Source organism: Lissotriton helveticus, chromosome 6 (assembly GCF_964261635.1).
Source record: "Lissotriton helveticus chromosome 6, aLisHel1.1, whole genome shotgun sequence".
NCBI classification, from domain to species: domain Eukaryota; kingdom Metazoa; phylum Chordata; class Amphibia; order Caudata; family Salamandridae; genus Lissotriton; species Lissotriton helveticus.
The window spans coordinates 31413478-31439086 of NC_136067.1; the positions used below are offsets into that span (position 1 = coordinate 31413478).

At 42.9% G+C, this 25609-nt stretch overlaps 1 protein-coding gene across 2 annotated transcripts in view; it reads left to right on the forward strand.

The window, feature by feature from the left end:
* Positions 1-25609, forward strand: part of NFKBIE (NFKB inhibitor epsilon) — a 179419-nt gene that overhangs the window by 85082 nt on the left and 68728 nt on the right. The window lies entirely within an intron of this gene.

Consider the following 25609-nt stretch of genomic DNA (forward strand, 5'->3'; position numbering starts at 1 on the left):
TTGTGATCTCTCATGTGCACGCAGCACATGCCTGTTGATGTCTGGCTACAACACGAGAGAATGGAACATCATTGTGTGAACATGTGATGTGAAAGTGTTTCATTTCTGTACAGTGTGGTTTGTTTCCCAGAACTGTGCATCTTGTGTTATAGCTCGGTTGTAATTGTGTGTGTTGGCTTTTTACAAGAAACCAGAAATGTGGAACAGCTATGGGGGGACAATATGCTCCTGCTTTTGCAAACTTTCTCATATGTAATCTGGAATGAGGATGCATCGACAAAGAGCATCAATTATTGTTCTTATTTTATTTTGGGCTTTTACACAGCTTTCCGTGTGGCTTTTGGCTTCCTCAGAGATTTTTACATGCAGGCCAGGAGATTATAGTGGCACAAAGGGAGCCTTGAATGTGTATGTTTAGTCTGGTGTGTCATTTAAAGTCCCAGCTAGGGAAGGGATTCTTCTGTGGTACACGTACTGGAGACAACCCGCGCACATGGCAAGGTTTGGTAGAGGGATGATCCACCGGAGGCCCCAGGACCCCGCAATAGGAGTATCATTGCTCACCTTATTTCCTGGACTGGCAAACAGGGAAGATGTGTGTGGGGACAGAGCCGTGGACATACGATGGATGTCAAACGTATGTGGGAGATGATTGAGGCTGGAACTAAGGGAAATGGATGAACAGATGAATTATCAGCATAGTATAGATACAGTGATTGATGGAACGTCAGAAGATACCATTCTGGCTAAGCGATGGAACGCTGATCCAAACTATTAAACCTTGCGGATATAAAGAAATACGATTGGGAATGCCGCATGTAGCAGTGAGACTGGTGCTTGGGTAGAAAGTGGCATGCCATCAGTTCCTGGGCTCGTCAGCAACCAACTCTATGTCAACCCCTCCTCCTGGGGTGTCTAGCCCAGCGATACATGCCGTGCATGGGGAGGTCAAGGACACCTTCACCCTGATGAGGCCTGGAAGCCCCTGGATCCAGAACCACTGTCCTGTTCCCACTCCGTGACTTCCTCCCTCGTCCAAATCACTCTTTTCTAACCATAGTTGTTTAACTGAGATATATTCTTTCTTCAGAATCTAGATGCAGTAGAACTCCTATCAGAAGCAAAAATAAAGAGCACATATAGTAGCCGGGGTGAAGAATGTAGGTAAAAATTAGGTGAAATCTGTGTTCAATACACACATCTTTAGGTATGGTTCAACTAGGAACTGAAACTACAGACAACAACGCTACTTCAACTTGTATTGGAGCCCTCAGACCGCATTCTATGGAAAAGCTGCCGTCTTGGAAAGTGCAGATTATACGGCTGCCCATGACCCTTTTCTGGATATCATGGAGTTCATTTGGCAAGGAAGAAGATGCCCACGTTTGGCATCTTTTGCCCAGCACTGAATTGCGCAGTCCCGCCACTGCCTTTCATACCCGACACTCCTTGTGCGACTGCGCGCATAGAGATGTCGGTGCAGTACAGTGCGCCTAAGTTGTGTAGGCTCTGACCCATGCACCAAATTCAGTGTGTCATTAGATTCTGGATCCAGGCGCTTCCAGAGCCGTATTACAAACCGTACCCCCGGGTGCAACGGGCATGTTCACCCGCCTTGTGTGCAGCTGTAGCACTGTCGTATTACAGAAGCAGGCGCAAACGCTTGTGTGGCACCTTCCTTCTCGTATTACCTCAACACCACTGACCCAGATCCAGCACTTTGGTGATGACAGTTCCCACTTTCCGAAAACAAGATCAGTGTGTTTTCCTCGTATAAGAGACTGTGTCACTGCGTCTTCTCAGGACCAAACCCTCTGCTGTGACCCGGAAGAAGAAGAAACTGTACTTCTGAACACACGTGAGGTCCATCAGACCGAAGCCATATAGATAGTGTTAGATTTGTATTGCCTGAGGTATTGCCCAGAAGGCCTCCGCAACTTGCACTACCAACTGGAGTTCCCATCACTGACAAAAAGCCAGTAAAAATGCTTCTTACTAAACATCCCACTCATACAAATCTGACAGTTATGTTTTTTTAATGCATTTTTAATACCTGATCTGATGTGATCGGATCAAAAATAGACAGCCAGCACCCCCATGTGGTGGACTGCCATAAATAAGTGCCAGCGTTAAGAATTAATTGCTGGTGCCGAGCACCAGCAAACACTGGCAGAAATTAAGCACTGGAGATCTACGTATGCCATCATGTGCCTTCTATCAAAAACTTGCAGTGTTGGGGGACATGGGTGAATAGATCCGTTATCTTATCATGCCGGCTGCTTCTAATGGAGATTTAGGCAGCACATAGTAAGGGAGCCAGCAATGTCGGTGCAGATCATGCAAGCGGGCTCAGAGCGTGAACTTGTGAATGCATGTGGGTCCTTGAAGAGGACCGTTGCAGAGCAGGGGACAGGGCGCCTCCTTTGCTGTGCATGTCCTTAGGGGTTGGTAGGGCACAAAATAGACGTATTCTTTAAGACAGAAGGTTGACGCAATAAAAGCATGGCATTACTGATGCAGACTGCAGATACTGTGGGGTGTGTGGCGAGCTCCATCATACAAACCAAGGCCCCACAAACAGGCTTCTCCATGGTAAAATGTGGTAAGTGCAACAGTGTGCCATGCCCCTTCGAACAGAGGAACATCATTTGGACTGCGGTCTCAGCAAAGGCCGTGAGACAAGTCATGGAGAATCCAACTGGGCCTTAGTACCGTGACGTTAACTCAAATTATGAGAGGGTCGTAGTCATCCACTGTACAGCACAACATGGGCTATCCTATGCCTGCAGGGCCCAGAACAGATAGAGGGGCAGCTATGGGGCACTTGTATTGTTTGTTGGGCTTCTGTTAATGTGATGGCACAGAGAGTACGTTCAGATGTATTTCCAGTCCTGGCTGAAACAGAGGAGTGTAAAGAGTCTCGCCTTTGGGGTGGCACAGCTGACCCAGAGACACTTTCACTTAGGGTATCCACCATCTTGGTACCACAGGTATTGCAAGGTCTTTGGCACAGTGTCAGAGACACTACTTAATACCAAAGTGGCAGCGGCACTCCAGTTGGTTGACTTTACCTACTACTACCAACAAATCAGTGGAAGCCCAAAAGTAATAGAAATGTCTGTTTCAAAATAGAGTGGTCCAGGAAGCTAGTTAAGACACCATGGCAACAGCGCTGTGCAACATAGCACCCTTCAGCACCATATCCCTTTGCAGATACAGGTGAATGTTGAGGACATTTTGAAGAAGCCTGAGGAAACCAACATCATTAAGAGATTGTGATCCCCTGCAGCCTGGGTTTCACCTGTTGTGTTTGCCAGAAAAGATAAAAAACCAAATGCAGTGTGCATTTGCATGGATATGTGTGTACCTAACAGTGGCATTAAAATAGGGCAGCATTCTGCCCTTCCCGTAGCAAACCTAGCATTGCCAATTAGTTTCTGGAAGCTAGATCTAAACGTATAGCTTCCTCGATACACCCAGACTCAAAGCATTACCTAATTTGTCCTTGCAGGGGGCCCAGAAGGTACACATGACTCAATACACTAGCAGTGGTGATAGCTCCGTAGGAAGTAGTAAAATAGGTACTTGTGTCATCTAACGAAGCAATCACGACATGAATAACAAAGTAAATATTTATATATTTATGTCAAAGACAAAAAGGGGGCATCATGACAAGCTTGATAGCAAACTATGAGTAGTATATGAAAGACTAAAGTACAGTGGCCTGATGCTTCAGAGAGCTAAACATGAGTACGTGAAAGCAGCATTAGAATTCTTTGAGTATGTGTTTAGCAAACCAGGGCATCAGACAACTGACAAAGTTCAGACACTGTAGTGTAGTTCCTATTATCCCAATAGGCTCTGCGCATTGGAATAATACCTTCAATAGTATAGGCCTAGACCAGACGTTAACTAGGTCTACTACTGTCGATATTAGACTTAAAGTTTTGGGTTTGCCAGCTAGCTCAGAGTTCACTAGAAACTTTCTCGAATAGGCAAGGAGGAGTTGAACCTCCCTGGATAGACAAGAAGGGATTTAGTTTCTGACAACCATAGAACATGACAACTTTGCTCTCCCCTAATCAAGAGTGTATCTCGAGAGTCGTGTGAACAAAAGGCAATTTATTTTACTCAGTCAGTACGTGCATTCTTAGTCTCATCAGTTTGTAGAGAAAAGGAAGAGACGGGCGTGTTCAATAAAAGATGTTATTTATTGATCAGTCTCTTTTCTCATACAAGAGAAATGGATCGATATTATTGCAATACTTATGGTTAAGTAATGTAAATGTAAATGTATAGGCATTTATATAGCGCACTACTTACCCGTAGGGTCCCAAGGCGCTTCGACCGCTGCGAAACCCTTCCTGGCTTCCCTGAGAGATGGTCCCTTAATGGGTATCTCCAGGGTGAGACCAGGCATCCCCGGCGGTCTGGTGGGGCCGTTAGTGAAGATGAGGCAAGCTAATGCCCAGAGTTGCCGAGTGTGATCGCTGATCAGAGTGGGCACCGAGGCGAGAGAATTATCGAGTCCGCTGACCCTGGTCCAGAAACCTGCCGCGCCGGGAATCGAACCCTGGTCCCGGGCCGTCCTCTGCTCTCGGGTCTGCCGCCTCTAACCAGTGAGCCACACTACTTCAGTAGTAAAGTGCATACATTAAAAGCAGAAGTATAAAATAATACTGTAAAAACATTGATATGGTTTCTAAGCCATATGAAGGTTTAAAATGAATAAAATATATTACATACACATATACATTTGGTTAATCGTACTCAACTGGTGTTTCTAGCTACGCCTACCCCGTGTATCTGACCTAAGCCTAATACGTGGGCGGGAATAGAAAGTTACAGTTTACGTTAAGTTTGTTTTGCCAAGTGACTGACTAAAGAATTCTCTGTGAGGGGTTATTCAGTTCTGTACCTGGAATCTAGGATGGATGAGGGATGGTATCTCTCGTCTCTGGTCTCGATATTCCAGGCTGCCTGCGAGGGCTACCCGGAAGCGCCGGAGCTGGATTTCTCGGCAGGAGAAATAGGCAGCTGCTCGTTCTCAGCGCGTCAGGAAGGCGGGGCTGCGCCAGCGGGGTCTGCTCTGCTCTGGGCTTCGGCAAGTCTGGCTGCTCCGTTCTCGTCACCTCCGCGTGTGTTTGCATAGGGCAATATCGGTAATATTTATACCTTTAAGGTGCCGAGATTGACGTAAGGATGGACATAGATACGTCAATAAGGATGTCATACGACCAGGTCGTTAGCACATTCTTTTGCTGAAGTTCTCGGTGAAATCAAAACAATGGCCGCAGGGTTTTTCCCAGGTTGTCATAGGTTTGATTTGTTATGAGAAGTCCGTATGCCTTATCAGGGGCTGGAGGAATATCGCTTGTCTAATTAGATGGCAAGCGTTATGACCTAATCAGATAACACGTTCCTGTGCCGTAGTGTGGCTTTATCAGATAACGGTTCCTGCATCATGGGGGTTTTCTGCCTCATGGGATGGCTGCTAGTTAACTTGTTAGTTTGCTAACCAGAATAGGGTCAGGAATAGGGGGATCGATACAGAATCTATAGGAATACATTACACCCACTCCACGCTAACTATGGACATATTTACTAATCTATGCATAGTAAAACATACTATAGAGTAATGTGTATAACTTACCACCCCAAAATACATAAATGCATTTTGAAATTATCAAATACACGGAAAAAATGCAGTCATATGTATAGTATGCACTCAAGCTGTAGGAAAATGCTAAAGTAATCACGCATTTGTATACATTATTGCTATTTTTGTATATGAAAATTTACACATGAAATGGCTCTTAATACAGAAAAAAAGTTCGAGACCATTTCATCACAGAATAAAATATTTATGAACATACCAGCGGGCAGCTAATGTCTATAAACTATCTAAAATTAGAAATGTTAGTTTGTCTAAGAATAGTTCTTACTTTAAGCAGAAAATAAGTGTCCCGAAAAATATGCAAAAATATTTTGGGGCTGCTGAAAAATATGCTGTCCGTGAACTGGAGGGGAAATTGTTCATGCGACTGTATTATTAAAGTTGAAGGCCAAATTCAGGGAACGCCGTGTACGAGCTTGCACAAAAGTCTCTATTTCTGCTCCGGTGAGAACATCATATCATTTAGACTCTCGAAAAAGTTGTCAACAGCTTCCTGGGAGAGTTCCACTAACTCGGAAATAGGTGTAACCATGCATTCGTGCGCATGATTGTCTCCATTGACATTCTGATTTGGATTGCTGACAGAAGGTCGTACCTGATCGATGCTGCTTTCATCTTGAACCTCACTACCCCTTAATCGTAGTGGTGAAGCTTCCACGAATGCCGTCATCAGGATTGGTAGCCGTTGAGGGCAGCACAAAGCATGAGCCTTTGTTGGACTCAACAATGTTTCTGCATCCATTGGCGCATCCGATTGTAGCGTTAGACAGGTGTCTAACACGCATTCTTCTCCGCATAGCAGGCACCTTAATACAGGTAAAACACATCGTTGCCACATTGGTCGAAAGGATAGAAACCAAGTCATGTTCAGGTCTCTAAGCCGGGATAGTCCCAGGATTTTTGATATCCGGTCCCGGTATCCAATGGCTAGGATTGTTTCTTCCCTTGTCGCAGGTGTTTTGTCTGTGACATGGTTTGCCATAACGAAATATAAGGACTAGGAATAGGATTCCTGCAATTAGTCCCAAAATGAGGGGAAGTCCGCCAAAAATCGAATGGACGAAATCTGGAAAAATACCCAGTATGGCTTTGAATGGTGTTAATGCCATCGAAAATACTGTCTTAAATACCTTTGAGACTCCACTGGTATCAGAAATATTTAAGATTTCATACAGGATTTCTGCGAAATGTATGGGGGAATTAGTTGATAACAATGAATGTATCTCTGCAGTCGTCCTTGCGACTAGGAGATCATACGTTTCTTTTGATGACGTGAGCCTGGTCGGCGTCTGAAGAAGCACTGTTTTCATTCTGCTTAAAGTATCTATTCGAATAGAAGTAATTTTCAAGTTGGGCCATGCCCTTGCCTCCCTGTCTGGAAAGGAGCTGGGGAACAATGAGTGTCCACAGCACTTGACCTTCGCAGTCGTAGTTACGAGATAAGGAGTCCCGGGCATAAGACTACAGCATCTGCGGTCTACAATTAGAATGTAACTCCCATTATAGAGTCTTTGAAAGAATGGTTCAATCTCTGTTGCAGGTGCGCCTTGCTGGTGACATGAAAGGTTATTTGAGTTCCCTTCACAGGCTCCATGCAAACTAATTCCGTTACACAGAAGTGTACCGCTTAGTGACATTGCACAATTATTGCCACTAAGAAACACTTTCTGTCCTTTATTACTGACACATGCATGTGAATAGGGCAAGTTCCATGTTGTTTTAATGTACCCCTTTCCCAGCTTTTCGTACATGCCAGCCTGTATATATTTTTGGCAGTATTGAAACCTGAAGGTTGATATTGGAATATTAATTATCCCATGTATTATCCATTCACTGACAGGTCGTTCTGACATTGTCACTGGTAATCTCTCAAGTTTCTCAATGCTCAGGATTGTATTGTAGTGTAGTTCCTATCATCCCAATAGGCTCTGCGCATTGGAATAATACCTACAGCAGTAAAGGCCTAGACCAGACGTTAACTAGGTCTACTACTGTCGATACTAGACTTAAAGTTTTGGGTTTGCCAGCGTAGCTCAGAGTTCACTAGAAACGTTCTCGAATGTTCAAGGAGGACTTAACTTCCCTGATTAGACAAGAAGGGATTTAGTTTCTGACAACCATAGAACATGACAACTTTTCTCTCCCCTAATCAAGAGTATATCTCGAGAGTCGTGTGAACAAAAGGCAATTTATTTTACTCAGTCAGTACGCGCATTCTTAGTCTCAACAGATTGTAGAGAAAAGGAAGAGACGGGCGTGTTCAATAAAAGGTGTTATTTATTGATCAGTCTCTTTTCTCATACAAGAGAAATGGATCGATATTATTGCAATACTTATAGTTAAGTAAAGTGCATACATTAAAAGCAATAGTATAAAATAATACTGTAAAAACATTGATATGGTTTCTAAGCCATAAGATGTTTTAAAATGAATAAAATATATTACATACACATATACATTTGACTAAACGTACTCAACTGGTGTTTCTAAATACGCCTACCCCGTGTACCTGACCTAAGGCTAATACGTGGGCGGGAATAGAAAGTTACAGTTTAAGTTAAGTTTGTTTTTGCCAAGTGAATAACTAAAGAATTCTCTGTGAGGGGTTATTCAGTTCTGTACCTGGAATCTAGGTTGAATGAGGGATGGTATCTCTCGTCTCTGGTCTCGATATTCCAGGCTGCCTGCGAGGGCTACCCAGAAACGCCGGTGCTGGATTTCTCGGCAGGAGAAAGCAGCTTCTCTCAGCGCGTCAGAAAGGCGGGGCTGCGCCAGCGGGGTCTGCTCTGCTCTTCGCTTCGGCAAGTATGGCTGCTCCGTCTCGTCACCACGCGTGTGTTTGCATAGGGCAATATCGGTAATATTTATACCTTTAAGGTGCCGAGATTGACGTAAGGATGGACATAGATACGTCAATAAGGATGTCATACGACTTGCTCGTTAGCACATTCTTTTACTGAAGTTCTCGGTGAAATCAAAACAATGGCCGCAGGGTTTTGCCCAGGTTGTCATAGGTTTGATTTGTTATGAGAACTCCGTATGCCTTATCAGGGGCTGGAGGAATATCGCTTGTCTAATTAGATCGCAAGCGTTATGACCTAATCAGATAACACGTTCCTGTGCCGTAGTGTGACTGCGTCAGATAACGGTATCTGCATCATGGGGGTTTTCTGCCTCATGGGCTGACTGCTAGTTAACTTGTTGGTTTGTTTAACCAGAATAGGGTCAGGAATAGGGGGATCGATTCAGAACCTATAGGAATACATCACAGTATAATCAGCACCCTTCTGGGCCATACTGATTTGTCTATCAGTAAGGTTAAAGATATTGAAAAGTGACGTTGTGTTTATTAAACGCCAAGGCACATAGCCTGAACGCAGATTTTGTAACGTCCAGCCAAGCTGTACAATAGAACGCAATTGGGACTGACCGTGTTGTAATAACAGTAAGTCTTGCGATAATATGTCGATTGCTGAAGACACAATGCTGTCCAGAGAAAAAATTCTGGAGGACAGAGTCATTAACCCATTGTCCACTACAGAAAGTGATTTTTCCAAATTAATACGGTCAATTTCCCGTATCCTTTCTGCTGTCTCAATTTGAGTAACCTTCCAGGCCTCGTTGTATGCTGCATATACAGAGGCTGCTATGAAACTTTTCTGACGCTGTTTGCGCGATCCCAAAATGAAATCACGCAAGTCAGCACCATCAGTAAGTAAAGTTAGGTGTTGCTTAATTTCTGCCAGTGTGGAAGTTTGTAGCCATTGAAGGCATAATTTGCCCACACTGTAGGTGGTTATTATTCCTGGGTGATGTCTTTGGGAATATCTAGGGTCTGGCCTGGTCATTTTGAACCCCTGTGTTTTGTTCAGGAATCTGTCTTGACAGTTATTAGTATCTGTGGGCCAGATCAACCACTTTTTCCAATCTGGATGTGTTCTGTTTTGGTTTAATACATAATTTACGTCTATCTCTTCTTCTGTAGAGCTATTGTTGTTCATTGTTGGTTTTGGAATAGACGGTTTATTTAAGTCTTTGATTTTGGCTAAGCCAAGACAGGTAGTTTGTTGAACAGTGTCATTTAAAAATATAATTTGTTCTGGGATCATGCAGGCTCTAAACAAAGATTCTATACCCTGTACTTGCCATTCTTTTGTGCCCCAAACACTTTTCAATTCAACATATTTGTCCCAATAATCAAAACCAAAAGTATTCATTTGTTCAAAGAATGAGTCTGAATAGATCAATTTTGTGTTTATCATGGTCTTCGTTCCGGTTTTATTTGACAATTTGAAATAAAATGTTTCAGCATTACTTATGTTAAAACCTGAAAAATATGAATATTTGTCGTAAACGGTTCGTGAGCTTCCTTTTGGAGGGGTTGCACAATGTTCCCATTGATTATAATTTAAAACATTTCTAGGTTGTGCAGATCTATGTAGAAAATGGTTACCATAGTGGTTATAACAGTACATACTATCATAATTTGTAGAACCCTGCAAATAATCATGTTTGGTAAATTTAGCAGACATCACTAAGTCAGACATCATATTGTTTATACTTTCGAAGTCCCAATCATCAGCAAATGAGCTTGGTTTTACAAAGTCACTCAATGAGATCTTAATTTGGTGTGGATATTTCAGGATTTCAACCGGACCATAGATTTCGTAGTCAGTGTTGTCCCATGCTACCCCACCTGGTATAGGATTGGCTGTGAAGTTGACTGAAGAAAGTTCTCTTTTCTCGACGTGTGAAGATGTGTGTGGTTTGAGGATCAAGTTGATTTTCTGACTTGCTGTGTCCATTTTAGCATATTTTCCCTCAATGAAGCGTCCCAAAGTAAGTATCATGATGAGCCAAAGTATGAGGATAAATGCACCAAAACCCACCCAAAATTCGATCCATGGAGAAATTAGATATGTTTCTTTCAGTTGTTTCAAAAGTACTTTAACTTTATCTTTAAAGGTTTTTGTTGATGGCTGTGTTTTTGATTCAGTGAAGCCTTCAGAGGAATCATCGAAGTTTATGAAGTAGCCGGATGCAGTTCTGTCAATTGTTCCAATAGCTTCAGGATTACTGTTTCTTGCATATTCGTTTGTTACTTCATTATAGGTTGGTGTGTCTCTGCTAAATGTTTTTATTTGGGTTTTCAGAGGTCTAAGTTCCATTGCATTGTTGCATAGTCCTTGTTGTTCTTCTGTAGGCGTTTCGAATGTGATTAGCCTCTTTGTTAGTACCTCTGTACTGGTAGCAAACCTTGGTGTTCTGCTACTTATGGGGAGTCCACTCAGCCTACTATTTGTTATCGGCCACATGATTGTGGTTTTACCAGGTCGATGGATACAACTCGGTTCTCCTTTTTACCAGCAAGCGGCGGTAGTACAACTGATCTTGTCCCGTTGACAGACAAGACAGGAACTGCTTTTCTGTAAGAAGGCCCAAATTCCTTCTTTACCGCGATCTTTTCTCTGACTAGATCCCCGATTTTTGGAATCCAGACGGGTCTTGCTGGGACAGGTGGTGGTTCTTCAGTGGTTGTTGGCTGCTGTTTCAACTTTATGTTGCTCAGGTCTTTTCTTGTTTAAGTCCTGTAAAATAGCCAAACGATCTTTGATATCAAAGCTTTTTTCCTTTACCACTGAAGTCTGACTGTCAAGGTCAGAGATTAACATCCTAGTTCCAAATAATAATTCGTACGGACTGAATCCCTTCAGAGAATTTCTTGGCAGGTTATTTAGACTACGTTGGACACTTATTAGATGTTTGACCCACCCAGCTCCCGAACCTAATACCTTTGCCGTTATAGATTGCTTTATGTCACAGTTTTTTCTTTCAACAATTCCGTTCCCCTCAGGGTGAAATGGACAAGAGTACCGCAATGTCACGCCCATGCTGACCATGGCCTCCTTATAAGCTCTAGAGCTAAAAGCAGGACCATGGTCCGAATGCAGCATGCCAATTGCGTATGTGCCGATAAAGACTCGCAAATCTTTTATAACAGTTCTGGCGTCAGCTGTTCGCTGGGGCCACATCCATATGAATCTCGTACATGAGTCCACTGCAACCAAGATATATTTATAGTTACCATCCCTTTGTAAGGGACCACAGTGGTCTAGGTAAACACAGGCTAATGGTTTATCCGAGATTAGAAGGGGCGTCTGCGCTGGGCGTCTCACTGTTGATACTTTCATTCTTTGACATATTTCACATTCTAAAACATAGTTCCTTGTTTGTCTTCTCATTTGTGGCCACCAGTATCTCTGTTTTAATAATGATACTGTGGCTGAGACGCCAGCATGTATAGAAGCAAGCCCTTCGTGTGCCGCTATTATCAGTCCTAACCTATGTTCCATGTTTGGAATTGCCCTATCCCCCACTCCAGGGATTCGAGCAAAAGGAACATTGTTTGCATCAGTTATGTATGAGTATTTTACTGGAAAACCTTTCGGGAGTGTTTCTATCGAATCCTTTTCTGTAGCGCTGACAGCCTGTAATATTTTGCTGTCTATTTTTGTTTTTGACCGTGTGATTGCAGCTACGGAAGCCGTTTGCACAGCTGCCTTCGCGGCCTCATCAGCCAATGAATTCCCTGCAACGTGAACGCCATCACGTTGATGACTCAGTGTGTGTATCACGTGAGTCTTTGGTAGTTCTTTTTGTAAAAGAACTACTTGTTCCCAGAGCATTTTATGCTTGATTGTGCCACCTTTTGCATCCTTGAAACCATTCTGAAGCCAGATCTGCAAGTATTCATTGTAAGACTGAACGCAATAATACGAATCGCACACTATGAGTGTGGGGAATTCTCGATCGGTATTTTCAAGCGCCATCTTGAACGCTAATAGTTCAGCTCGCTGAGCTGTACAATCTCCTAAAGATTGTGTTTTAGTGATTGCTGGTTTAAATTTCCCTTCGTGCCAGTGACCTTTAACGATCGCGCACGCAGCACTGTAAGCTTGTTTACCCCCTACTGCGGGTTGTGCTGATCCGTCTGTATATATTATACAGCCGTAATGTTCTAGAGGCAGAATTTCGGTCGGCGGAGGACATTCAAATTCATATTGGAGAAATTCTTGTGTCTTTAAGTTATGATCAAATTCGTATGCCACGTCTGTTGCAGCAAGAGAATTAGCCCATTGTATCCATCTCGGATGGAGCGCTTTAGCATTTGGAATGCTTGCCTTTGTTACCGCCTCTAGGGCTGGTATCGGTGTCACGATTATTATTCGTTTACCTTGTGCCAGGGCTCGTTCTTTTGCTATAGCTGTCTTTGTTGCAGTTAGAATTTTTTCCGTTGGGCTGAATTTCATTTCAGCCTTAGTGTACAAGTGTGATTTGAATGCAATTGGTACCTTTTCTCCCTCATTAGACGTCAGGTATGTGAATCCGCATCTTCCTGGGATGACTCGAATCACAAGATTGCGTGTGTTATCACGTGTTTCTAATTTTGTTTTAATTAGCATGTCTGTTTGTAAGGATCTCAGAATTTCTGTGTGTATTTGAGTCCAATTGGTTCTTTTAAAATCCGGTTTTATTAGATCATAAAGGGGTTTGACCCTTTCTGCGTAATTTGCAATGTATGTTCTTCCGAAATTTAGGAAGCCTAGAACTGACTGTAGGTTTTTTAGTGTTCTAGGTGCTTGGAGTACGGCACATTTCTCTAGGAAATTGTCAGCCAGGCTTTTGCCTTCACTTGATAATTCATATCCTAAGAACAGGACTGTCAGATGGGCAATTCTGGATTTTTTTAAGTTGAATTTGTAACCCTCTGCTGCGAACCCAAGTATTATGGTGTTCACTCTCTTCAAGTGAGTCTCCAAGTCATCATCTGTTAAGTATATGTCGTCGACATACGATAATGCTTCGTCGTCATATGTTTGTAGTAATTCTGTTACTCTCGCTGAGAATACTCCTGGGCTGTTCTTGTACCCCTGAGCTAACCGACAGAATTGTTTTTGAGTGACATTTATTGAGAATGCAGACAAATATCTGCTCTCTGGTGCTATGTTTTGACAAAAGAATCCATTAGAGATGTCTAATGTTGTTTTGTATTTTTTGCGCACTATGTTATTCATTAGTGCAGCACTATGCGAGTTTTGCACTGCAAAAGTTTTGCAACATGAGTTAAGGTGTCGGTAATCCAAAACTAGACGATATGAATTGTCTGGTTTGGAGACCGGAAACAAAGGGTTGTTCATTTGTGAGGTGCAAGTTTCAATCACCCCCTGGTATTCTAGTTGATCTAGAATTTCTTTTACCTGTTTTTTAGCTTCTTGCTTAATTGGGTACTGTCTTTGTGCAGTAGGTTGTGATTTTAACTGGATTTTGTGAGGAGGAGAGTCCTCATCCCATCCTACGTGATTTTTATATAAAGCAGGAGCTAGGGCTACTGCCCACTTTCTGGCAAGTGTGTATTTTTTATGAATTGGGATATGATTTGAGAAGGCAGGCATAATTATTTCTTCGCCATGAGGGCACTCCCTGACTAATTCTGGTGGCCAGTCTTTTTCAGCTAGAAGGATGTCATAGCCCTTGGAGAGATTATCCCAAAATAGTCCCCTTATTTTTCTAGTCTTATCCCCTTCTATACGTAATGTTATTTCATATATTTTGTGAGGTTTGCTAACTCTGGTGACTGCAGTTTCCACTTGAAGATATTCATTCGTGTCCACTGTCTCCAGATGATTCATAAGGACTTTGCGAGCTATGCTCACTTCTGCTGCGCTGTCTAGCATTGTCTGAGCCCATTCTCCGTTTTTCAGTTGTGTCCTCAGTATTCTCGGCATTGTTAACTACCTTGATACTGGCTATCTTCTTTTTGGGAAATTGTAATTTCTTTTTTAGCTGAGCAGGTTCCTTGTCTTTGGACTTGGCGTGCTCTTCTCTTTGTTCTGATCGTCCTCTTCTTTCCGATTTCTGCGAGGAAGTCTGAAAAGATTGAGAGGGACGTGTATCAATGTCTTGATATCTATCAGGTTTCTTTATATTATCCCTATTTCTAAGGTTATATCTTTTCCCAGAGGGGGCACTCTGGGGTGACCTGTGTCTTTGGTTCGGAGATTTTTCTCTTCGCCTAGGAGACCTTCCTCTGGACTGGAATTTCTTTTCTTTAGGATTGGATTGTTTGTTTCCATCCCAGCTCTTTTTTTGTGATGTTGAGTTATTATTAAAAAATATTTTTTCAGGACTTTCAATCAGTTGTGGTTTTACTGGTATTCCACCTAAACTATCTCTACCTAGTTCCTCATAGGATTTTTCTATGATTCTGGCAATTTCAGCTGGTTGGTCTGCTATATCTGTCTCTTTTAACCTCTGGCGGATCGCCACGTTCGCTGCTTCTCCTTTTATGTTGGCTAATAATATAGCCGAGACCTGCTTGAAGTCTTTTAGTAATTTCATACCAAGAGTTAAAGCGGGTTCTGGACCATATTCATCTTGAATTTGTTTTAGCACATCTGGTATTACCGAAATGGATGGAACAACGTGCGTTTTTGTGTAGATGGAAGCAAAGACTGTACCCCAAGTGTCACAGTCCTCAATGTGTGGTGCGATTCCCATTGGAAGACAGATAGTCAGAATCCTGTGTTTTTCTAACGGGGTGGTGTCTGGAAACACAGCCTCGATTTGGGTGATTTTTTGTGCTAACCAGAATGGTATTTGTTCCCGTTTAGCTGGTACTTTACCTAGGCATGATTGAATGTTCTGTGGTGTAATTTTATTTGTGTTCCCCTGGTGAGGGGTCAGCTGTGGAATTTTAATTGCTGGCTGAATTGTTGAAGTCCGCATCACATATTGGACTAATTGTCTGTGTATTTTTATTAATTGTTTTAGCTGTGTTAACAGCTCTGCTGCAGACATCCCATTGATGTCTGGATGTGGTGTGTATCCGGCTAGGACCGGCCACGTTGCTCCTGGTCTACCTAAAGGACCGAGCCTGGTGATGTGATTATTATGTTTTAGGGCGCCATTAAATAAGAGCAAATGCTCTTGAAATTTAAGTGGTACTTCCACCTCCTCGAAAGGAGTGTACTCTCCAGGAGGTTCCTCTACTTTGTAATAGTGGAAGTACTTTGTTACAGCATTTGCTGCTGGAAAATGTATCCATGAATAGTATACCTCTGTCTGCCGATATTCGTGTGCCTCAATTACGAATATGACTGTACCACCTCTAGGTGTCAGTCCATTTTCTATAAGTTTTAAAGTTATAGATTTCCTTTTAATGACCCGGATGAGTATTATATCCGGGTCTGCGTCTTGCAGTGCAGTATCAGCTGCTGCTATTTCAGTTGCTAATCTAACTGCCTCTCTTTCTCCTTCACTGTCTGACATTGTACCGACAGAAGGTTATTTTGTTTGTTTGCAGATCAGGTTTCTTATGGAAACAAAGATTAGATGCACAATATTTTGGAACGGTTTATCCCTCAACGTTGACTAAACCAAGTACCATACATAGGAGTTTCCTCCTGCGAGGTTTGGCGGATATTACCTTTCACCCACTCCAGACGTCTTTGGAGTATTATGGGAAAAAAGGGGTCTGAGTGAGAAAGCACGACTGAGTTACTCTAAATGTCTTACGTTAGTTTTATCGTCCTTCCAAACGCGTTGGGCGCCATGTAGTGTAGTTCCTATTATCCCAATAGGCTCTGCGCATTGGAATAATACCTTCAATAGTATAGGCCTAGACCAGACGTTAACTAGGTCTACTACTGTCGATATTAGACTTAAAGTTTTGGGTTTGCCAGCTAGCTCAGAGTTCACTAGAAACTTTCTCGAATAGGCAAGGAGGAGTTGAACCTCCCTGGATAGACAAGAAGGGATTTAGTTTCTGACAACCATAGAACATGACAACTTTGCTCTCCCCTAATCAAGAGTGTATCTCGAGAGTCGTGTGAACAAAAGGCAATTTATTTTACTCAGTCAGTACGTGCATTCTTAGTCTCATCAGTTTGTAGAGAAAAGGAAGAGACGGGCGTGTTCAATAAAAGATGTTATTTATTGATCAGTCTCTTTTCTCATACAAGAGAAATGGATCGATATTATTGCAATACTTATGGTTAAGTAAAGTGCATACATTAAAAGCAGAAGTATAAAATAATACTGTAAAAACATTGATATGGTTTCTAAGCCATATGAAGGTTTAAAATGAATAAAATATATTACATACACATATACATTTGGTTAATCGTACTCAACTGGTGTTTCTAGCTACGCCTACCCCGTGTATCTGACCTAAGCCTAATACGTGGGCGGGAATAGAAAGTTACAGTTTACGTTAAGTTTGTTTTGCCAAGTGACTGACTAAAGAATTCTCTGTGAGGGGTTATTCAGTTCTGTACCTGGAATCTAGGATGGATGAGGGATGGTATCTCTCGTCTCTGGTCTCGATATTCCAGGCTGCCTGCGAAGGCTACCCGGAAGCGCCGGAGCTGGATTTCTCGGCAGGAGAAATAGGCAGCTGCTCGTTCTCAGCGCGTCAGGAAGGCGGGGCTGCGCCAGCGGGGTCTGCTCTGCTCTGGGCTTCGGCAAGTCTGGCTGCTCCGTTCTCGTCACCACCGCGTGTGTTTGCATAGGGCAATATCGGTAATATTTATACCTTTAAGGTGCCGAGATTGACGTAAGGATGGACATAGATACGTCAATAAGGATGTCATACGACCAGGTCGTTAGCACATTCTTTTGCTGAAGTTCTCGGTGAAATCAAAACAATGGCCGCAGGGTTTTTCCCAGGTTGTCATAGGTTTGATTTGTTATGAGAACTCCGTATGCCTTATCAGGGGCTGGAGGAATATCGCTTGTCTAATTAGATGGCAAGCGTTATGACCTAATCAGATAACACGTTCCTGTGCCGTAGTGTGGCTTTATCAGATAACGGTTCCTGCATCATGGGGGTTTTCTGCCTCATGGGATGGCTGCTAGTTAACTTGTTAGTTTGCTAACCAGAATAGGGTCAGGAATAGGGGGATCGATACAGAATCTATAGGAATACATCACAACACTGGTGCCTGAACCACATGGAGACGAATGTGGCAGTGCTGCATTCCAAAGGGGATGTAAAGCGGCGGCTTGTTGCTCCACCGTTGGTATTCCAACCACTATCACCCTTGTCTCTTCAGTCACAATAACCATTTCTGAAAGTTAAAAGTGAATGAAAAAAGAGAAATGAATACTTCATCAGGTACAAAATAGTTATCCCAAGGAAAGTTTAGTCTCTGTTTTAATCCATGCCCCACTGAATTACCAGCTAGAACCCAGACTGGATCCAGGCCAGATTTCTGGACCAACATCAAACCCCACTATCCTTGAACCTTCTTCACACCTCTGTAGCACCTGGCTGTGTGAAGTGGACCCTCTCCCTGATTAAAGACAGCATCCTTCATCAGAATGAGGAGGATTTAACTGAGCCAGCCTGGTTCCTAAAGTCTTTGAGTGCAGTCGCTTGAAGCCACCTAAAAGCTGAGTGCACGACCTTGGAATAATGTCACTCCGCAACAGCGCTGCTCTTAGGAGTGGTCTGTGTGAAGCTTCTTGTGCAATCCCTGGTTTCACTGTTAGAGTCCATCTTGCCACCTTGACTGCATCCTTGACAATGTGTTCCTTTTAAGGTCTGGCTTGACAGTGCAACTGTTATCAGACTTTATGTTATCAACCTAAAAAAGGGCTTTCGAGAGTACTGTATAGTGGGGCTTTGGCTCTGCCCAAATGTTGGTGGACACAAAGCATGTTTTGATTGGGCAAAAGTTGTGTGCTTCCACAAAACAAATTCTTCCCCTTCATGCAGCTACGATTACTTTGTTTGTTTATCCCCTGTCTGAGCCAGCAGCAGGACGGCTGCATAATGGAGACACACGGACACACATAGGGGCAGATTTACAATTTCTGGTGCATCTCTGCTAATCAGCAGGGATGCGCCAGAACAGTTGTGACACGCCAAACCACCCGTGCGCCACCACTGATGCGCAGCATTTACAATGTAGCGGACCGTGGCGCACGGATGGGCAGATGCGTGTCGCATCCCCTGGCGAAAATGCAACACATTGCTGGAGTCGCGTCGCAAGCACGACACAGCTCTAGCAAGGCTCGGGGGTGCCCTATACCTATCATGCTGCGTCACTCCTTAGGCCTGCTTCAAGCAGGCGCAGGGTTTGACGCAGCATGGCCGTAAAAGTGACGGAGTGAAATCTTGTAGATTTCACTCAGCCACTTTTCGGAGGCGTTCCTGCGCCAGAACGCCCCCCCCCCTGTCCTACAATGCCCACATGTGGCGCAGGGTTTTTCTAAGTGGCGCATCTCCCAGATACGTCACGTTGTAAATACCCCGCAGCATGGCGCTGGCTTTACGCCGCCGCTGCATCACAAAAGTGACGCAACGGCAGCGCAACTGTGGCGTACAAGGCTTGAAAATCTGCCCCATAAAGTCTTGAGCTTACAGTGGGATGGGACTGGAGCTTTCAGGGATACAAGGCACCGTAACACTGTTAATGTGTTTTAGATAATTAGATCGTTTACGGTGTTTATTGTTTGTTTTTCTGCGACAGCATCACAGATGGAAGTAGGGCAGTCAGTGGCAATTTCTCTTTTTGCGCTCCGTGCACCCTCCCATCGTCATCACTAGTTTCGACATCAGAGTGCAGTTGTGCCTTTGAGAGCAGTACTGGATGTCAAGGGCCACACTAATGTACATGGGGCCTCATTTATGAGAAGTGACGCATCGCTGCGTGAAAACAGCGATGCGTCACTTTTCACTGCGCCCTCCTTGCGACACCAATGATGCATCATATTTACAGTATGACGCATCATGTCGCAAGGAGTTACAGATACGTCAGTATTTCTGACGTATCTGTAAGCGCAAAAGTCGCGCATTGCTGGAGTGTGTCACAAAAGTGACGCGACTCCAGCAACGTATCCTTTCACATGGGGCAAGCCCCATGTGAAAGGGCCTGCGTCAGTTTTACGCCTGCTGTGTGGCAGGCGTAAGAAATTGACGCATTTGTGTCCAAGAAGTGACGCAGTGAAATCATATAGATTTCACTGCATCACTTCCATGACCCTTTCATGCATCGGAACACCCCCCTTGCATACATTATACCTGGCGCAGGTATAATGTGGCGCAGGGGTTTACAAAGTGACGTATCTACCTAGATGCGTCACTTTGTAAATTTGGTACAACAAGGCACATTTTTTACGCTGCTGGTGCGTCACAAAAAGTGACGCATCGGCGGAGTAAAAGTGATGCACGGCCTCATAAATGAGCCCCCGGGATTCTAGGCCTTGTTTGGCAGCACACTTGCTTCCTGACCTTTTGTGATCAACAATAAAAAGCCTTTCAGGCGACTACTGAGAGAGGCTCTTGGGTGAGGGGGTGGCCAGAAAAATAAAATATCCCCCACTTTGACCCATATAAAGCCATGAATGGGCAAGTGAAGTGAGCGATCTTAACGCTTCCTATGACGTGTCATGGGAATTGTACCCATGTGAAAAATTTGCAGAAAATAATGCAAAATTATTACTATTTTAGCATGTTTTAAATTGATTTGGCCAGGAATAAAACATTTACCAGTATAGACCTATTCCTCTCATTCACCCTTTCAATATCCTCTCTTTCTGTTAATGCTTCTTTTGTTCTTTCTTTCCATCACCTTTCTTTGGTTTTTATGTTTTTCATTCTTTCTTATCTTTTATTTATTTATTTATTTATAAAGTTTTATATAGCGCAAACTTGATCGCGAAGGATATCAGAGCGCTTTACAATTTGAGACAAAGGTAACAAATCTGAACATAGAAAGTATTGACACACTAATACAAGTTTCTAAAAAGCCACTTAGTGATTATCTTTGTCTACTCTTCGCTCCTTCCATCAGTCCTTTCTTCTAGCTTTCTGTCCATCCTTCTGTCAGTTTATTCTTTTGTTGCTCCCGGCATTCGTTCACTCCTTCTTTGTATCTTTTCTTTTTGTATTCATCACTTTCATTAATTCTTTCTTTCTCTTCTTTCCTCCAATCTTCCATCCTTTACATTTTTTTTTCAAAAGAACTTTATTCGGACAAAAGTTTTGCCCATAAAAGTGACATAAATACAGCAAATAAAAACATTGCAGAAAGGTTAAAAAGACATATATAAATGTAACAGAATTGACAGAAAATAGCAGCAGAGTTTAAAACAACAAAGTGCCACGGGCGCTTACTATGTGGTGTAAGAACGAGCCTACATGTGAGCAAGTTTCATCATTTTTAAACAGAGGAATTAAAGACAACCTAGTATAAAAATCATAAAATTTACAAAACAGCTAAAAATGTATCCTTATTTGACCTGTTTTGCCATGTCGTGGAATAGCAGCAAGATCTGGTTGAAAGCCAAGCGGGAAACATAGTAATATATTTAACAGTATCCGCTCTAAACTTGTCCTTTCATCTCAAGTTTTTTTTTTGCTATTTCATTTTATTTGTCTACTTTCCATCTTTCTCTCCGTTCATTTTTTTCTTTTTTATGTCTTTGATCTTTCCTTTTCTTCTTTGCACCCTTTATTCTTTATTTTCTTCCTTCCTTTTCTTTTCTAGCACCCTTTTTCTTATTTTCAGTATTCATTCATCCTGCATGCTTGCTTTTTCCTTCCCTCATTATTTGCATTTCACTTGCTTTCCTTTGTGCTTTCTCACTCCATTGGTCTCTTTTTTCCCTTTGTACTTTTAATAGTTTGTCTTCCTCTCTGTCATCGTTTTAGACTGTTTTTAGGTTTTCTTTTGGTCCCCGCCCCAAAGCTGTGTTGTTATAGCTCATTCTTGCAGAATGTTTTAGTTTTCACTTTTGACTTGCTTTTGACCTATGCCATAGCGCCTTAACTGCGGTGGTTTTTCCGCCACGGTGCAGGCGTTCTGAAGAGTGGGCGGGGCTGTGTCGGCCGTTGGCCGACGGCAGCACTAGGGAGGTGTGCAGGATTTGATTGGCTGAAGTTGTGTGCTTCCTCATAAAGGAGTGCTTTTTTGCACATTTTGGTGTGTAGCAAAGCTAATGCTCATTGCAGCAGGACGGAGTTGGTTGTGGTGGCAGCCAATACTCGTCGCTGTAGGCCTGATCTGTGCGCTATGAAATATTACAATAAAGGCTGTAGGCCTGATGTATTTATTCTGAAAAGCGTATATTAACTTCAGTCCATTTAAGAGTAAATTGGTATTACTCTGTTTGAAAGGCTATGGATAAGAATTTTTATAAATGTCATTTCGCCAATGACAGTAGCAGGCAGAGGTTCTGGTGTGGGTCACCCCCTGTGGCAAACCGTGCACTTAAAAGATGTGCTCTGTGAGAATCCTTGTTAGGAGAGACAAAATTGTGATTAGTCACCAGTAATTGTGTATACCTTTGTAATGTTATGAGTGTATACCTGATGGTTGCCTTGGGGAAACTTGGGGCCAGATGTATGACGCTCAAATGGGTTCGCAAACGCCAAAATTCGTATGTATGTAGCAAATGTCTGTGCAAAATAAGGAATCGCAAATTTGCGATTCATTATTTTGCGATTGCATTTAAGGAATCGCAAAATTTGCGATTCCTTAAATGCAATGTATGAAGCAAAAAAAACATTGCTAATTGTCCCTAAGGAATCGCAAATTACCACCAACTTCAAGTTGGTGGTAATTTGCGAATTTCTTGAAAAATGCCAATTTTTGCATTTTTCAAAGTGCCATGTGACGCACATACATGCCCATAGGTCATGTATGTGCGCCACATGTGTACCCATACTTATTTCAGGGGTGCAACAGGGTGTCCTTTGGACACCCCTGCACCCTTGAAATTTTTCTCAATTTGCGATTAGCAAATTGCGAATCGCAAATTGAGAATAATTTCACATTCATTCCTATGGGCCTCCTGGCCCATAGAAATGAATGTGAAAGTATTCCTTAATTGCGATTAGCAATTTGCTACTCGCAATTAAGGAATTTTAAGAAATCTCTAAAAAATAGCGAATTTCTACATACATACCATTTTGCAATTCTCAAATAGCGATTCCTTAAAAATCGCTATTTGAGAATCGCAAAAGTGTATCTTGATACGTCTGGCCCTTACTCTCAAAACAGTCGGCCTGAATTGGTTATGGTGACGAGCTTCAGCGATCAGGCTGATTGTTGCGCTTGCAAAAGTTACGCCTGATGCAATGCATCTGATTACTTCTTAGGAAGAATTATGACAAAGGCAGTAGACATAGCCTATTAATTGTGTAAAACATATTGGTGCATTGAGAATAGATATGCAGGATACCATAGCTGTGATATGTTTATTTAAGGCAGTAGGCGAGCTGTTGTGTTACGCGATAAAGACAGGAGGCCTTTTTGCGTTGGCCCCCCACTCTGACAAACCCTGGAGGTTTTCACTGTTATAGCTTTGGGGGCCTTGAATATTCTAAAATGTCACACTAGTAGGTGTGTGATGGTTAGTAGTTGTGTTGGTACTGTCATTGGAACATGGGAGAGGGCAAAGGGTGGTGTAAGCTGCAGTGCCTCCTGACGAGAGCCATGACACTTATTTATTTACAAATCAAGCACTGGTGGGCAACTGTTTTGGTTCTGGTACACCTCTGACAGACCCCGTGTGTAGAAGACTTGCAGTGTCAGAATCCTCGTTAGCCTCTCTTACAAGAGTTTATATTTTTGTTTGTCAACTATAATTGTGCATTTTTGTGTTAGTTTTGGCATTTGATCACTGTACGCCAGGCCTATTGGCATTGCCCGTGCGTATTTGAGATTGCAAACGTGTCTTCTGTTTTCGAGAACTAGTAAGAAACCCCCTTCCAGTTCATGTTATGGATTTAACATTGAAACTTTGGGTGGCCCAAGCAAAGCGCATGGGTTCACCATATTCACCGTCACAGACGGGCTTCGGGCCCCTTACAACGGATGTAGCTTCCTTGTAGCTGTTGTTTCTGCTTTTGAAGTAAACAAACTGGATGCCCTGCCAGTATAACCACCCATGTATGGTCTCCAGAGAGGGGGAAGTGGTTCACCACCTTCCTGGCAGCAACTAGGAAAATTAAACGAGCTAGATGGGGGGGGGCGTTCGTTCTCATGGAACGCCGCCTCCTGTTGGAACTCCTTACCGTACGCAGCGAACCAGATCTACTCAAGTTTCGCAAACTTCTGAAAACCTTCCTCTTTCACTAACTGCTCAGTCTAATGGCTGCCTTCACTCACCCGTCCTAAGCGCTACGAGGCCTCAGGGTAGAAGTGCGCTCTATAAAACCCCATTTCATTTCATTCATTTCTTGCGTCACACGCTCTGAAGAGTATCTTTCATAGATTCACATGCCATCCACCATCTTACTTCAAGAAATGGCTCCTCTGCAGTGGACCTGAATATGGCGCCTGAACAAGGGTCTCTGTGAGTCTCTCTGGACCTTTTCGACCTCTGTCCGGATAATAATGAGAGACTGAATAATATGACCTCTTCGGACAGTAGTTCCGTATCTTTCCAGCAGGTGGCAGGAGAGGCAAGCACACGAATCTATGGAAGCCATGAACATTGGACAACGAGGGGGAGATGAACCTTTGGGTTTGCCTTGAGGACAGCTGCATGCAGGGAGACTCCACAGCCTGTGACAAAGCATCCAGTGGGTGGGCGGAATTTGCGTAATCGCGTTACGCAAATCTGTGAAAAACTGTAAAAAATCTCCGCGAACACGCAGAAATTCCGCGAACACGCGGAATTGCTGGTTTGTGATGCTTTTTTCCTGTTCGCAATTGCTGTTTGCGTGGTCGGGGGGAAATATCTCGTGAAAATGCATTTTGAGAGCGTGAACAAGCAAAAAAATTTGCGAAGTCGCAGAATGCAGAATTTTGGGCAATTTCGCGTTCTCCGCGGAACGCCAAACTACCCAAATTCCTTAAGCGGAACAGAATTTACCGCACAGGCCTAAATGAGATAAGGTGGCAAAATCAGGACCCGTCTGTAAAACATTCAGGACAAAGGGTCAAAATTCAGGACAATAATATAGAACAAAATGTCAGTTTTATTAAACGTTTGGGGAGCGGCAATGACCCACTGGTTTATTAATGCATCTATTTAGTTTTTTTTCTATTTACTATTTTTTATATTGCAATATTTATTCACTCTTCTGTGTGTGAGATTGCCTCTAGGAATGCTACATTCAGGTGTCACATTATGTCCTTGTTCAGTAGTAAACTGTTGCCCTTGAGCACGGTGTCAAGGGCATGACTCCTACCCAAATGCATCCAATCTTTCTTGGAGGGAAAGAAACAGCAAAACTTTGATTATGCGGTTGGGCCGGGAACTGAACCCAGGTTTCCTGATCACACATACTGCAATTAAGCAAATGAAAAGATTGCTTTCTTTTTCTCAATCCCTTAAACACCAGAGGACATTGTTTTGTAGAATTCTGTCAGATGAATAGCAAGCTGTTTAAGTAAACACAGACCACAGGTTAATCTGACACAAAGCTTGTATGTGCGCCATATGCGCACACATGTTCATTTTAGGGGTGCAGCAGGGTGTCCTTATGACACCCCTGCACCCTTGAAATTATTCTCAATTTGCAATTCTCAAATTGCGAATCACAAATTGAGAATGACTTCCCATTCATTCCTATGGGCCTCCTGGCCCATAGAAATCAATGGGGAAGTATTCCTTAATTGCGATTTCGCAATTTGCTAATCGCAATTAAGGAAAACTAAGAAATCGCTAAAAATTGCGATTTTTCTTTTTTTTTACATACATCCTTTTTTGCAATTCTCAAATAGCGATTCTCAAAAAATCGCTATTTGAGAATCGCAAACGGGGATTTTCAGACATATGCCCCTAAGTGAAGTCTTTATAAAGCTATTCAACGCAGTGACCGAAGTGTATTAAAAACAGTGCATTAAAAACACTGAGTGCAGTGGGGATGGGGTCAGTGAGCATGGAGGCAGAGTCAAGCGCATGACCAGTGCT